This window comes from Oryctolagus cuniculus, chromosome 5 (genome assembly GCF_964237555.1).
Source record: "Oryctolagus cuniculus chromosome 5, mOryCun1.1, whole genome shotgun sequence".
NCBI lineage: Eukaryota > Metazoa > Chordata > Mammalia > Lagomorpha > Leporidae > Oryctolagus > Oryctolagus cuniculus.
In genome coordinates, this window is record NC_091436.1 from 7,929,779 (window position 1) to 7,943,091 (window position 13,313).

At 57.9% G+C, this 13,313-nt stretch overlaps 1 pseudogene; it reads left to right on the forward strand.

The window, feature by feature from the left end:
* The first annotated feature begins 4,977 nt into the window (after window positions 1–4,977).
* On the forward strand, window positions 4,978–5,108 carry LOC127493378 (5S ribosomal RNA; annotated as a pseudogene).
* Window positions 5,109–13,313: the final 8,205 nt, after the last annotated feature.

Consider the following 13,313-nt stretch of genomic DNA (forward strand, 5'->3'; position numbering starts at 1 on the left):
GTCGGGAACAGACTCCTGCTAAACACCTCGGACGGCCCTGATCTGAGGTCTTCGGGTTTAACCCACATCCCCGCAGTAAAATCAACCTTTTGGGAAATCACCTTCGCGACTGCTCAGATGGTGGTGGCCAAACAAGTGAGTCATCCGATCGCATCTCGGGTGCTGAGAGAGCACACAGCTCATGGAGGCCCCGGGCAGTGGGCAGTGGGAAGCCAGGACAGCCGTGTGGGCGTGTGCTTGCTGCGCCTCCACGCAGACGCTCAAAGAAAAGGAAGCTGAGAACGCCTTCCCCGACGCGCTGGCCCCTCACGCCCACCTTCCGCAGGGCTGGTTTAGAGGGACGGCCGTGTTCCTCGCTGGCCGCTGGCCGGCCCCTGATGCCCGAGCCAGCCGCTCTTCCCGGGGGCTTCCCCAGGGCCCTGTGACACGTGCAGTGGGCACAGTTGTGGCTTCATTGTGCCTGTTGGTTCATCTGTCCGCCTGCCCCTAAGGCTGTGCCTTGTTTCTGTCTCTGCAGCACCTGGCCGTGGTGCCCACGTGGGAGGCTGCATGGCGGCTAGCAGCGGACCCTGGTCGGGATGGGAGATGGCGTCTTGCGCAGAGAAATGCCGCAGAGGGTCGAGGCGGAATGGGGAAAGGATATTTCCAGGTGCAGGGTCACAGGAGGAACTTGAAAGTGGACGGGTAGCTCTGAGCGCTCCGCACGAATTGAACCTGTGGGGTGCGGCAAACCCCTCGGCACAGGTGCTCGGTGCCCAAGGAGCAGAAGTCATGGCCTTGACCGTGTGCGTGCGGAGCAACTAAAACCGAGTCCCCCAGTAAGCACAGTATTTCACCCTCTGAGAGTAACAGAAGAAGGAGGTAAAAATTTGTCTTCGATCCTCAGGTGTACAATGTCTTCTTCACATTGGGTCCCTTGCTCTCCCACTCTGGGTAAAGGCACACGTCCTGCTGGTCCCCTAAGTCCCTCCCGGTCCTGTGCAGAGGGTGCCTTCGGGCTGCCTCACCTTGCTGTTCCTGCATCAAGTGAGCCCAGCCCCTGAGACTTGACCTTGAGAAGGTTCCAGATGTGAGCAGGACCCTGGGAGCACGCACCCGCCATCTCCCATTTCACTGGAGGTCTACCGCATTCTCCCAGTCTTCCACTTTGTCCGTCTTTCCCAGGAGCACAGAGACTTTCGGGACGAATCACTTTTTTTTTTTTTTTTTTTTTTTTTGGACAGGCAGAGTGGACAGTGAGAGAGAGAGACACAGAGAGAAAGGTCTTCCTTTTGCTGTTGGTTCACCCTCCAATGGCCACCACAGCTGGCACGCTGCGGCCGGTGCACCGCGCTGATCTGATGGCAGGAGCCAGGTGCTTCTCCTGGTCTCCCATGGGGTGCAGGGCCCAAGCACTTGGGCCATCCTCCACTGCACTCCCGGGCCACAGCAGAGAGCTGGCCTGGAAGAGGGGCAACCGGGACAGAATCCGGTGCCCTGACCGGGACTAGAACCCGGTGTGCCGGTGCCGCAAGGTGGAGGATTAGCCTAGTGAGCCGCGGCGCCGGCCCCGGAGGAATCACTTCTACCGGCGGTTAATTTTGCTCACTCAGTCAATGAGGAAGCAAAGAGGCCAGAGGCAGCTGCCGGCCAGGAAGCATCCGTGTGCCGCCAACAGCCGGGCCTGCATTCCCGTGGGAGGCTTCTGAAGATGGGGGGTGGGCACAGGTGCTGTGATGAGAGACCACATGGGTGCCGGTTCAAGTCCCAACTGCCCTGCTTCCAATCCAGTTCCCTGCTAATGCACCTGGGAAAGCAGTGGACGCTGGCCCAAGTCTCTGCACCCCTGCACCCACGCGGGAGACCCGGAAGAGGCTCCTGGCTCCTGACTTCAGCCTGGCCCAGCCCCGGTCATTGTGACCATTTGCAGAGTGAACCAGCGGATGGAAAACCTCTCTCTCTCTCTCTCTCTCTCTGTATCTCTGCCTTTCAAATACATAAATGAATCTTTCAAAAAGTAAGTAAGGGGGGAAACGTGTCTTCAGATTCTGTGGTTTGTGCTTTTCTTACTCTCGGGCTTTTTAGTGGCTTTGTTCCCCCACTCCAAGTAAGACGAGCCATCTCTCCTGAAAACTGTGGGGGCTCTGTCACTCACAGCCGAATTCTACACCACCAGATACCGCAGATGAGGACGGGCGTGTGTAGTGCCATGGTCCCCTCTCAAGTTCTTTCAGACTTGTCATTGAGACTGTCCCGGGGACAGTGGAAGACAGAGAGCGGGGGCGGGGGGCGGGGGGGCGTCGGTAAAGAATGCCGGCGGCCAGCAGGGCAGAGGCGGCCATGCACTGCCCGGAGATGAGTCAGCGCAAGCTGGGGAAGCCCCCACACGCACGGCTTCACGTCACTCTGGGACCACCTGCTACCACCCAGTTGCCCCTGGCGGCTTTCTTTCGGCTCTTTAAGGAGAGAAAGGCGATGAGAGACAGCAGGGAAGCTGGCCGAGGAGAGCGAGCTGATGGCTTCTGCCTTAGTCGGCTGGTGCTGCTGCCACATAGCACCCGACAGCAGACACGGCTCCTGGCTCTGGCACGAAGCAGCCGGAAGCCAGGCTGCGGGCCGGGGTGGTGTCTGCTGCACCTGCCGCTGCGGCTCCAGGTGGCAGAGGAGCAAGGGAGCGCCCCTCACCTCTCTCATCCCCTCCGTGGAAGTGCAGTCCTCACCACACAGACCCTTCCCAGGGGCCCCACGTCTGGACGCTGCCACGTCAGGCATTGGCCTGTAGCCTAGGGGTCTGGGGGAGACCCCAGCACTCAGACCACAGAGGCTCCAACCCCGGGAAAGACAGGTAAGGATCCGAAGGTCTGGAAGACCTCCACCCGGGGGCGTGAAGTCCCCAAGAATAACCACCGTGAAACTCCTGATGCCCCCTCTGCTGGCTGTACCCCACCCCACCGCCCCCCACACCCCGCAGCTGCCAAGTCTCACAAACTGCGTGGCTTAACCCCTTATGTCCCAAGTTATCCGTTCTGCAAACATCTCAGCGGCACAACGGCTCTTTCAGAGTTGCCCTAAGCAGTGTATTTATGGCTCAGTGTAAGTCCTTCTACATGTCCTAAGTATAGGACAAGGGGACACAATGGGTTAAACCAACCGAAATTTATTTTCTCCCGGTTCTAAAAGCCAGAATCTGAAATCAAGGTGTCCCCAGGGCCACGCCCCCTCGGAGCCCTACAGAGGCGCCTCCCTTGCCCTGCCCCTTCCCGCTCCTGCTGCCACCCTTGAACCTGCCCTCTCCTGCCCCTCCTTGGTGCTCCTCGGCCTCCCCTGGCCTGTGGCGGTGTCCTGGGCACTCCTTGGTCTCCTGGGACTTGCGGCTACAGCACCCCACCTCCGCCTCCACGCCCACGAGGCCTTCTCCTTGTCTCCTCTCCTGCTCTTGCCACAACGCCAGTCACAGGGCCTAGGGGCCCAGCTCCCCCAGAACAACCTCCTCTGCCCATCACGTCTGCAACCAGCCCCATTTCCAAGAAGGGTCACCCTGGGCGGGGCGGGGGGGTAGGACCTCAACTTGTTGGGGGAGCACAGCACTCACCCCCTGCCGTTCTTTGTTCGCTGTCTAGACAGACACCCTGCAGAGGAGGAAGGTGAGGGAGACCCAGCTGTCCTGGCACATCTGGCTGGAACAGAGGCAGCCAGGTGACAGACCAGGCGGGGGAGGCTGCGCACCTAGCAGCAAAACAACAAGCCGTCTTCTCCCACTCCACTCTCGGCCCAGGAAGAACACCTCTGTGCTGCGACCAGGCGTGCGGGCGCTTTCCCACACATCCGTCCTGACAGCATCTTCCCGGAGCCAGAGTCAGCGCCCCATCCCACAGGGCTGCTCCCCGCGGCCGAGGCCAGCAGCAGGTGGGAGCCTTGGGAACTGCTGACCAAGCAGCCACAAGTCAGGGCTTCCTGCACCGCCCTCCTAGGTCCCAGGACTTTGCTGGAGGGGCCCCCGGAACTCGGGGAGACCTTCCTCAGCTCTGCCTGGGTGTTGTGCAGGACGCAGCACAGGGCACAGATGAACACCAGACAAAAGCCACACAGGACAGGGTTTGGTGGGGAGGCACAGAGCCGCCACGCCCTCCTCCTCAGGCTCCGCCCTCCAGCTGGTCTTCAGCCCAGAAGTCCCTGAGTGTCCTGGACTCAACACGCAGGCGTGGTGGGTCAGTAACTGAACCGCCAGCCCCTCCCCTCTTCTGGGGGATGGGACTGGGCTGAGAGTTCCCAGCGTCCCACCATGGCGCCGTCTTTCTGAGCAGCAGCCCCCATGCCACAGCCTACCAGGAGTCACCATCTTAGACCAAAAAGTTCTCCTATCGCCCAGCACATTCTGAGGGCCAGGGATCAGAACAAAAGATGCCCTGGGCACCCCCATCACTCAGCAGATTACAAGGGTCTCAGGAGCTCGGGGGCAGCAGGTGCAGACACAGGTACCTCCCTTAGCATCACATCCTTACATGGTTGTCCCGATGTCGAGGGAAGGGTGGGTGGGTGGTCTTTGGCATCACAATGCCAGGCAGGGAACCCTCCCAGGCAGATAACAACGCCCTCTGCCATCATACAGACAGGTGGAAGAGACACAGCCCCTCCACACGAAGCCTGCTGGAGCCCACTCACCCACTCAGGCCCTCCACCCCTCACATCCCTAACCTCCAACTTCACTCGGACCTCATCAGCAAGGTTTGGTCAACGATGCTGAATGGGGGAGGTGTCCTCCCCACCCCCACAGTCCTAAGCTCTGCTCCCATACAACATTCAGGCTAAAGAAATACAATTCGTTACATAAGGCTGGTTACGTGGTCCGATTTTCATGTTCCTATCAACCCGTGCGTCCCTCTAATTGTAACCAGGCCAAGGCTTCACCAGTGAGGCTCCTGTATCAGATACAAATCCCAGGAATCTCTCTCCTCCAGGCCCTGACCGTTTTCTGTTCCTGTAGAGAAAGCTTCGGCTGTCTACGGCCATACCACCCTGAACGCGCCCGATCTCGTCTGATCTCGGAAGCTAAGCAGGGTCGGGCCTGGTTAGTACTTGGATGGGAGAAAGCTTCGGCTCCCAGCGAGGGATCCTTGGTGCTTTCTGTAGTCGTGGTCTATCCGGTGACTGCCCCTGCCCCAGCTCCTGAGCTGCGGGTTCCCACCTGCCTGGTGCTGAACTTGAAGTTGAGCCCTGTCTGTCTCCCCGACGGTGGGACCCCGTTCTCAGGCTCCCTCTGCCTTGTCCTGTCCATCATACGGCTCTTGCAGGTCAGGCAGCCAACTGCTACGTCGACTGGAATTCCTGAGAGGCGCTGCACAGGAGGGTTTGAGCTTACTCTTTGGGAGGTTCACAGTCCAAGCTCGGGCATCTGGCGAGGCAGAGGGAGGGTCGCATGGGGAGCAGGAAGCAGAGAGAGACAGGAAGCCCCCTCACTTGTCCCCTTGTGAGAACTGTCTTCTGAGAGCAGCTCCCGGGACCTAACGATGTCCCACCAGGCCACAGTTAAGACACGTCTCCCCCTCCATCCATCGACCACCACCATTCACCCACTGACCGCTAACAAAAGACTCGGTGGCTTAAATGTCCGCGTGGGTCTGGGGAGGGAAATCCCACCCAACCCAGCGACCGCCGACGCAGAACTCAGGCTCCCCAAGACGGGAGCTCACTCAGCATCAGGGTCTGGCCCAGCGCCAGCGTTTAACTTCCGTGTCCCTCATATAGGTAGCAGTAACCGGAGACTGAATATAGTGTAGAAGACAGCACGCAGGGTGTGGTGTCCTGCCTGTAGCAGCAACAGGGGACTGACTGTTTCACCTTTTCCCAAGCATCCAGAAAGCTGACTCCCCAGGAGGGGCACCCGTCTTTAAATGCCACCGGTCAGCTTCACCTTCAGTGGCCGAGCCCAGCACAGCTGCTGCCCCATCCGTGGCGACCAGATGGCCCCCAGGAGGCAAAGGTTCCTGCTCCTCCACCTTTCATCCGTTCTCCTCCCAGACCCCACGTTTGCTCAGCCGGGGGCGTGCTGGCAAATCCCACTTTACCGACACAACCTGCGCGGCAGCGAAACCAGGCTGTAAACGCACAAAGGACCACGGCTGGAAGGTCTTTGGAGAGTGATAAAGAAAAGCTGCTGACCACTGGCCACGGACACCACCAACTGCTTCAGAGTCAGGAGGCCCGGGGCCTTGACCTGTCCTTTGCAGGGGGCCCGGCCCTGACCTGTCCTTCGCACCAGCAGCTGTGCTTGTGTAGCTTTGTTGTTGTTGTGTGTGTGTGTTTTTTTGTTTTTTTTTTTTTTTTTTTTGACAGGCAGAGTGGACAGTGAGAGAGAGAGAGACAGAGAGACAGAGAGAAAGGTCTTCCTTTGCCGTTGGTTCACCCTCCAATGCCCGCCACGACTGGCGCGCTGTGGCCAGCGCACCGCACTGATCCTATGGCAGGAGCCAGGTACTTATCCTGGTCTCCCATGGGGTGCAGGACCCAAGCACTTGGGCCATCCTCCACTGCACTCCCTGGCCACAGCAGAGAGCTGGCCTGGAAGAGGGGCAACCGGGACAGAATCCGGTGCCCCGACTGGGACTAGAACTCGGTGTGCCGGCGCCGCAAGGCGGAGGATTAGCCTAGTGAGCCGCGGTGCTGGCCCCATAGCTTTGGTTTTGCCATCCTTGTTTCCTCATCTGCATCCACCGTTTTATAAAACAACAGGGTGGGCGCTGTGGCATAGAGGGTAAGGCCACAGCCTGCAGTGCCGGCATCCCACATGGGTGCCGGTTTGAGTCCCAGCTGCTCCACTTCCAATCCAGCTCCTTGCTAACACATCCGGGAAAGCAGTGGAAGATGGCTCAAGTGCTTGGGCGCCTGACACACGTGGGAGACTCGGATGAGAACCCTGACTGCTGGCTTCGACCTGGCCCAGCCCTGGCCATTGCAGCCAGTGGATGGAAGACTCTCTCTCACTTTCTCTTTTTCTCTCTCTCTCTCTCCTCTCTCTCTTTCCTTCTGTCTCCCCCCCCCCATCACTCTGCCTTTCAAATAAATAAATAAATCTTAAAGAAAAAGGAACTGACAACTAGCAGACAATGTGCCAGTTCATCCATCCGCACTCAGCAGGATGTGTTTTAGACAACTGGGTCTCTGGTGTGATCACAATGATAGCGTCACACTAGCACAAGTAAAAGTAACTCTGTAACATCACCTACTGTCCTGTCCGTATGAAACTTTTCCCACTTGTCTCAAAGCTCATTTTATAATTATATCCAGACATAGTCACTCCTCGTGTTTGGCTAAAACTGCCAACCAGTACATTCTTCTGCTTGCTTCGTTATTGTCCGTTTTTGTGACTTATTCCCAACATACCCCTGAACTGACAGATCTGGAGCCTTGATCTGGTTTAGGTTCCAGGTTGCGTGCCGGGAACTACCCGTGTGTGACCTGTGGCCTGCGAAGTCAAGGTGGCCCCTGTTTTTAACGGACACTTGATGACTGTGTGCACTTCTAGGGCGCCGTGTGCCGTCTCAGCCCAAGTCTGCAGAGTGTAATGCCCACATCAGTACTACTACATTCACCACCTCGAGAGTTCGCTGTTTCTTTGCAGGAAGAACCTTCAAAATCTGCCCTTCCACGTGACGTGAGATACGCACCACGGCTGTCTGCGGCCACGCCAGTGCTGCAGGACGGTGGACTTACTCCTCCTGCTGCAGCTTCGTCCTGTTCACCACAGCTTCACGTGTGTCAGCCTGACCCACCCCCCACCCCCACCCCCGCAGGTGAGCTTCTTCATCTCTTAATGAATTTAGCATCGAGTGTGGATTGATGCCAAGGTGCGTTGTTTTAGGGAAGTTTTAAAGCCTTAAGAAATCACGAATTTCAGATATACTCATCATGTTTGAATCCATTGCAGTCCCAATTGTCCCATTCTGTCCCGTTTGGGCTGAGGGGAACATCCTTCGGGGGCCCCTGTGTCCGCTAGGTAGCCACCGGTCTCTGCTCTCAGGTTTCCTGCCCAGCAGGGTGCCCCAGGCTTATCTGCTGGTTTCCTCCCCCTGCTGTGGAATCAGAGTTTCCCAGGAGATGCCTGCTCAGGACCTGGGTGGCAACCAAACGTGCACGTGGTGGCCAGGGATTCACAGTCCCCGTGGCAGGCGCACAACTCTGCTGTCTGTGAACGCGAAGCTGTTTCTCACACCTGTTTTGTACATTCGAGTCAGTTGAGAATCCATCGCTGCACTGCCTTGGACTCCAGCACACCTGTGTTGAAATCCTGATTAAACAGCTTGGCGTTGGGGGTGCGTATTGCAACTTTCCTCCATGCTCCAGATAAGCTATCTGAAGAAATACCTCCATTGAAGAGGAAATTGGTTGTTAGTCTAAACTTTAAAAATATAAGAGCTTAGAATTATGCAGCAGAAACCTTCCAGATCCTTCTCTTGTCATTCCCCATCTCAAAAGCAGTCTCTGTAGCCTTGTTGCAGTCCCTCTCTTTAAGGAGAGCAGTCCAAGCAAGAAGTGGACTCGCTCCTGGGTTTCTAGAGAGGTTAAAGGCCCCAGAAAATTCTGTTTGCACTCAGATGCTAATGAAAGTTTGCTTTAGGCAAACAGAACCAGAGAAAGGGCCAGAGTCCTTGGACCAAGAAGCCCTGAGTGACGAGGACCTGAGTGACGTCCACCTGCACCTGCAGCAAAAGGAGGAGAAGCAAAGAAGCCCCGGTGGCTTCTGGGAGGACATGCCTTTCCTGCCAGTCAGCAGAGTGCCTCCCACATGAGGGGCTCCCAGGAGGGTCAGTTTTAGGGGAGGAGGGCCCACTTCTGCCGCTGGCTCAGCTGACATATTTGGGGTGGCATGTCCCAAACCCCACCTCTAACCCAGAAGCCTAAGGTGGAACAAAATTCTGTGTACTGAAAGACAAACTCTCTTTGGGAGCAAAATCCTTCCCACTTAACCAGCTGGCTCCTGTAGCTGCTGGCTCCCAACAGCTCGTTACAGAGGCTGGTAATGTCTCTGGGCGGCCTTTGTGGCTATGCGGGGCTCACGCCCAGCCTTGAAAGGAACAGGGTCCTGGCCTTCGGTGACTTCCAAAGCCCCGGGCTGGAGTGAAGGTGGGGGGTGCAAGAGGGTAGAGCAGGCGAGCTGCCTGGAGAGAGGGTCCCTGGGCCCCGCCTCCAGTCTCATTGCAGTTTCCCAGCTCAGAGGACATGAGCACAGAGCGAGCGTGCTCCCAGGAACCCAGCAGCAGGGAAGGTAGGGAAAGGGGAGACTCACCTCCACGCATGGTGAGCTTGCTGGCCACTGCCCGCCTGCACCCCGCTTCAGAAGGGTCCACAGTGCCCCTGACCAGCTGGCCGTGGGGTGTGCCGAGACCCCGCCTCCTCTTAGGAGGTGAGAGAGAAAGAGGGGCACCCTACGGAGTAAGGAGGAGAGAAGCCTGCAATGGGGAGAGCTGGAGTGGGGTACCCCAAAAAGACAAGAGGAAGCTGTCTTCAAATGGCAGCATTCTGCGCAGGGAGGTTCTCCCTGAGTTGTCTCTGACCCCAAAAGGGAGAATGAAGCCCCCGGTGCAGAAGATTCTAGAAGGCGAGCCTGGCTGCGCTGTGAGAACCGTGCTTCCTGCAGCCGTCGGGACGGTCCCAGTGCAGGAAGCATCTGTGTGTGACGACTTGGGGCCGATGCTGTTGAGGAACGGAAGCCTCGGGTGGGGCCACTCCGCTGTCTCTGGGGCCTCTTCCCCCGTGGGGTCCAGGAGTCCTCAGTTCCAGGCTAGGCCTGACCACGGAGCCCTGCGCCCACCCACCTGGCCGCGGTGCCCATGGGCAGTGGGGGTGGAAGAAGATGAAGGCAGGTATAAGGTGGGGGAGGGGCAGAAGGCGAGGGGTCAGGGGAGTCTCGGCTTCGGACTTGGGTTGTAAAGGCTTCTTGACAAGAGAAGCAGTGAGCTTGCCCGCGGACGTGAAACTTGGGGGGCAACTGCACCCATCCATTTCCCGCTCCTCATCCCTCCTGCCCCAAAGCCCTCACCCCTGCTAGCTGCCTAGAGAGCACCCAGCTCCATCCGTGTGAGACCTCGAATCACTTCTCATCCCAGGAGGACCAGCCTAGCAAAGCAGCTTACGCTGACCCGAGTGCACCAGCCACTGGCTGCTGAAATCACGCTGCGGAATGGAAGACCCCAGCCCTGCCCCCTGTTGCCAGCGGGTCCTCCTGTCTCCGCCCTGCCCCCTCCAAACACCTGACTCCCGGCCTGCCATCGCGTGGGTCCCTCCATAAGAAACCACCCTCCGGGACCACCCCAGTCTCCTTGCACTGGGAGCCGAGAAAGGCAGCCTTGGCACAGCCAATCTGCCCTGATGCCAAGCCAAAGACAGCAAGCTGGTCCAATCTGTATTTACATAACCAAGGAGAAAAGATTGAGAAATACTTCCGATATCAATCACAGTAAATTATCAGATTTGGGGGATTAAAAGATTGTTCGGCCTTGGACCAGATGGCCCCTGGCCACCTTTCCGAATGGGTGACAAGCTGCATGGTGAGTGACAAGCAGCCAGAGTCCCAGGCTCGCCCTGCGAGCACTGAGCCCGGGCTCCACTCCCTGGCTGAGCTAGTGCCCCACTGGCTGGCCCCTCTGGCTGCTCACGGCCTGTGTGGCCCTGCCCTAGAGTGACACCTGTCCCTTATCTTGTACAGCAGCTGTGTGGTGGCTTTGCAAAGGGCTGACAACCACACAGATTCGTGCTGTGAGTGACCTGAGGTCTTAGCTCCTCCGTGTCTGGCTGTTTCTGCCCGGCGATCTGCACTGGAGTCCATGGCCCTTCTCCTTGGCCCTAGGCTGTTTCTCGCCCCTGGCCTGGCACCCGCTGGCTCGCGGCATGAAGGTCCCTGGGTGCAGGTGTTGGTGAATTCCCAGAACGAGGCCATCAGGACCGACTCTGAGTTCCTGGGAATGGAGCGAAGCTCACAGCCTTGGTCACTGGCTCTGCCCACCCCCACTGCCAGCTTCCAGTGAACAACAGGGGGGAGGGTCAGGCCAGGGACCCGAGGACAGACACAGTCTCCACTTCTGACTCAGGCGGGACTCGCCTGCCGCCGGAGAAGCCCCGGAGCGGCTCTGAGCCCACACACACGGCGCAGGGCCAGGCGGCGGCAGTGCCTGGACACCACGAAGCACAGCCCTCAGGCCACGGGGCGGGAGCCAACTTGCTCGCTGGTGCCTGATGCCCAGCCTCTCGCTGTTAGAAGGAAACGGAAGGTGGGACTGGCACCTGGGACGCCGGCATCCCATATGGGTGCTGCTTCCTGTCCCTGCTGCTCCACTCCAATCCAGCTCCCCATTAATGCAGCAGAAATGGCCCTCATGCTGGCGTCTCTGCCACCCCCTGGGGAGACCCGGAAGAAGCTCCTGGCTCCTGGCTTCAGATCCACGCAGCTCCGCCTGTTGCAGCCAATTGGGGAGTGAACCAGCGGATGGAAGACCTCTCTCTCTCTCTCCCCTTCTTCCCTTCCCTCTCTCTCTCCCTCTCTCTCTTTCCCTCTCTCTCACACACTCTCTCTCTCTCCCTCTCTCTGTAACTCTAACTTTCAAATAAATAAACAAATATTTTAAAAAAAGAAAACAGAAGCTTGTAGCACAGTGAGGGCGAAGACTCCTATGGGTTGGTACTTTTATTTATTTTTAAAATGGATTTATCTGAAAAGTAGCAGGACAGACAGGAAGAGAAAGAGAACCATCTTCCATCTACTGGCTTCACTCCCCAAATGCCCAAAAGAGCCAAAGCCAGGGTCTGTGAACTCAGCCAGGGTCCCCCGCGTACACGGCAGGGACCCAGCGGCTGGAGCCATCGCCTGCTGCCTCCCAGGCTGCACATCAGCAGGAACCCCGGTCAGGAGCCGAGCCAGGCCTCACACCCAGGCACTCTGATCCGGATATGGGCATCCCAAGCGGTGATTTAACTGCTGCCCCGAACATCCACCCCGAGTCAGCACTGCCAGACCACACTGCCGTAGCCACGGACTAGTCCACAGAAAAGAGGAGGAAGAGGAAGAAGAAGAAAAGGAGGGGCCAGTGCTGTGGCTGGTTAAAGCCCTGGCCTGAAGTGCCGGCATCCCATATGGGCGCCAGTTCGAAGCCCGGCCGCTCCACTTCCGATCCAGCTCTCTGCTGTGGCCTGGGAAAGCAGTAGAGGATGGCCCAAGTCCTCGGGCCCCTGCACCCACGTGGGAGACCTGGAAGAAGCTCCTGGCTCCTGGCTTTGGATCGGCGCAGCTCCAGCCAACTGGGGAGTGAGCCATCAGATGGAAGACCTCTCTCTCTCTCTCTCCGCCTCTCTTCTCTCTGTGTAACTCTGACTTTCAAAGTGAAATAAATAAATCTTTAAAAAAAAAAAAAAAAAACTGTCGTGGCCACAGAGAAAGGTGACCTGGAAAGTGGTCCCTGAGGACAGAGGAAAAGCTGGGGACCTCAGGGACTCCTCAGAACAAAGAGGAGGAGGAGGAGGAGGAGGAAGGGGCTGAGGAAGAAGAAGGAGAGAAAACTGCACTAAACGTCTGTTGCTAGGCCGGTGCCGCGGCTCACTAGGCTAATCCTCAGCCTTGTGGCGCCGGCACACCGGGTTCTAGTCCTGGTCGGGGCGCCGGATTCTGTCCCGGTTGCCCCTCTTCCAGGCCAGCTCTCTGCTGTGGCCCGGGAGTGCAGTGGAGGATGGCCCAAGTGCTTGGGCCCTGCACCCCATGGGAGACCAGGAGAAGCACCTGGCTCCTACTTTCGGATCAGCGCGGTGCGCCGGCCGCGGCGGCCATTGGAGGGTGAACCAACGGCAAAGGAAGACCTTTCTCTCTGTCTCTCTCTCTCACTGTCCACGCTGCCTGTCAAAAACAAAAACAAACAAACAAACAAACAAAAAAGTGTGTTGTTGCGCTCACACATCCACCCCAGGCGGTGTCATGATGGTACACGGTTAGGATCCCCCGTCCACAGCAGAGGAAGATTTCACGCCATCTTGCATTTGGGTGCAGCCAACGCCATCCTGAAGAGACACCCCTAACAGACAGGAACGTCTAGGACAAAAAGACAGCGACAAAAACGCACCTGCCTGCGTCTGCACCCGCACCGGAAGTGCGCTGGACGTTTCCTTCTTTGAGGGACGCTTCCGGTTGAAAGGCAACGCGTGGCAGATCAGAATCAACACTCAAAAAAGCAGAATTACAGATGCCAACCTGGGCCTGCAACGCCAGCATCCCCTCACCAAACCTGTGTTCGAGTCCCGGCTACTTCGCTTCTGATCCAACTCCCTGCTAACGCATCAGGGGAAGCAGGGGAGGA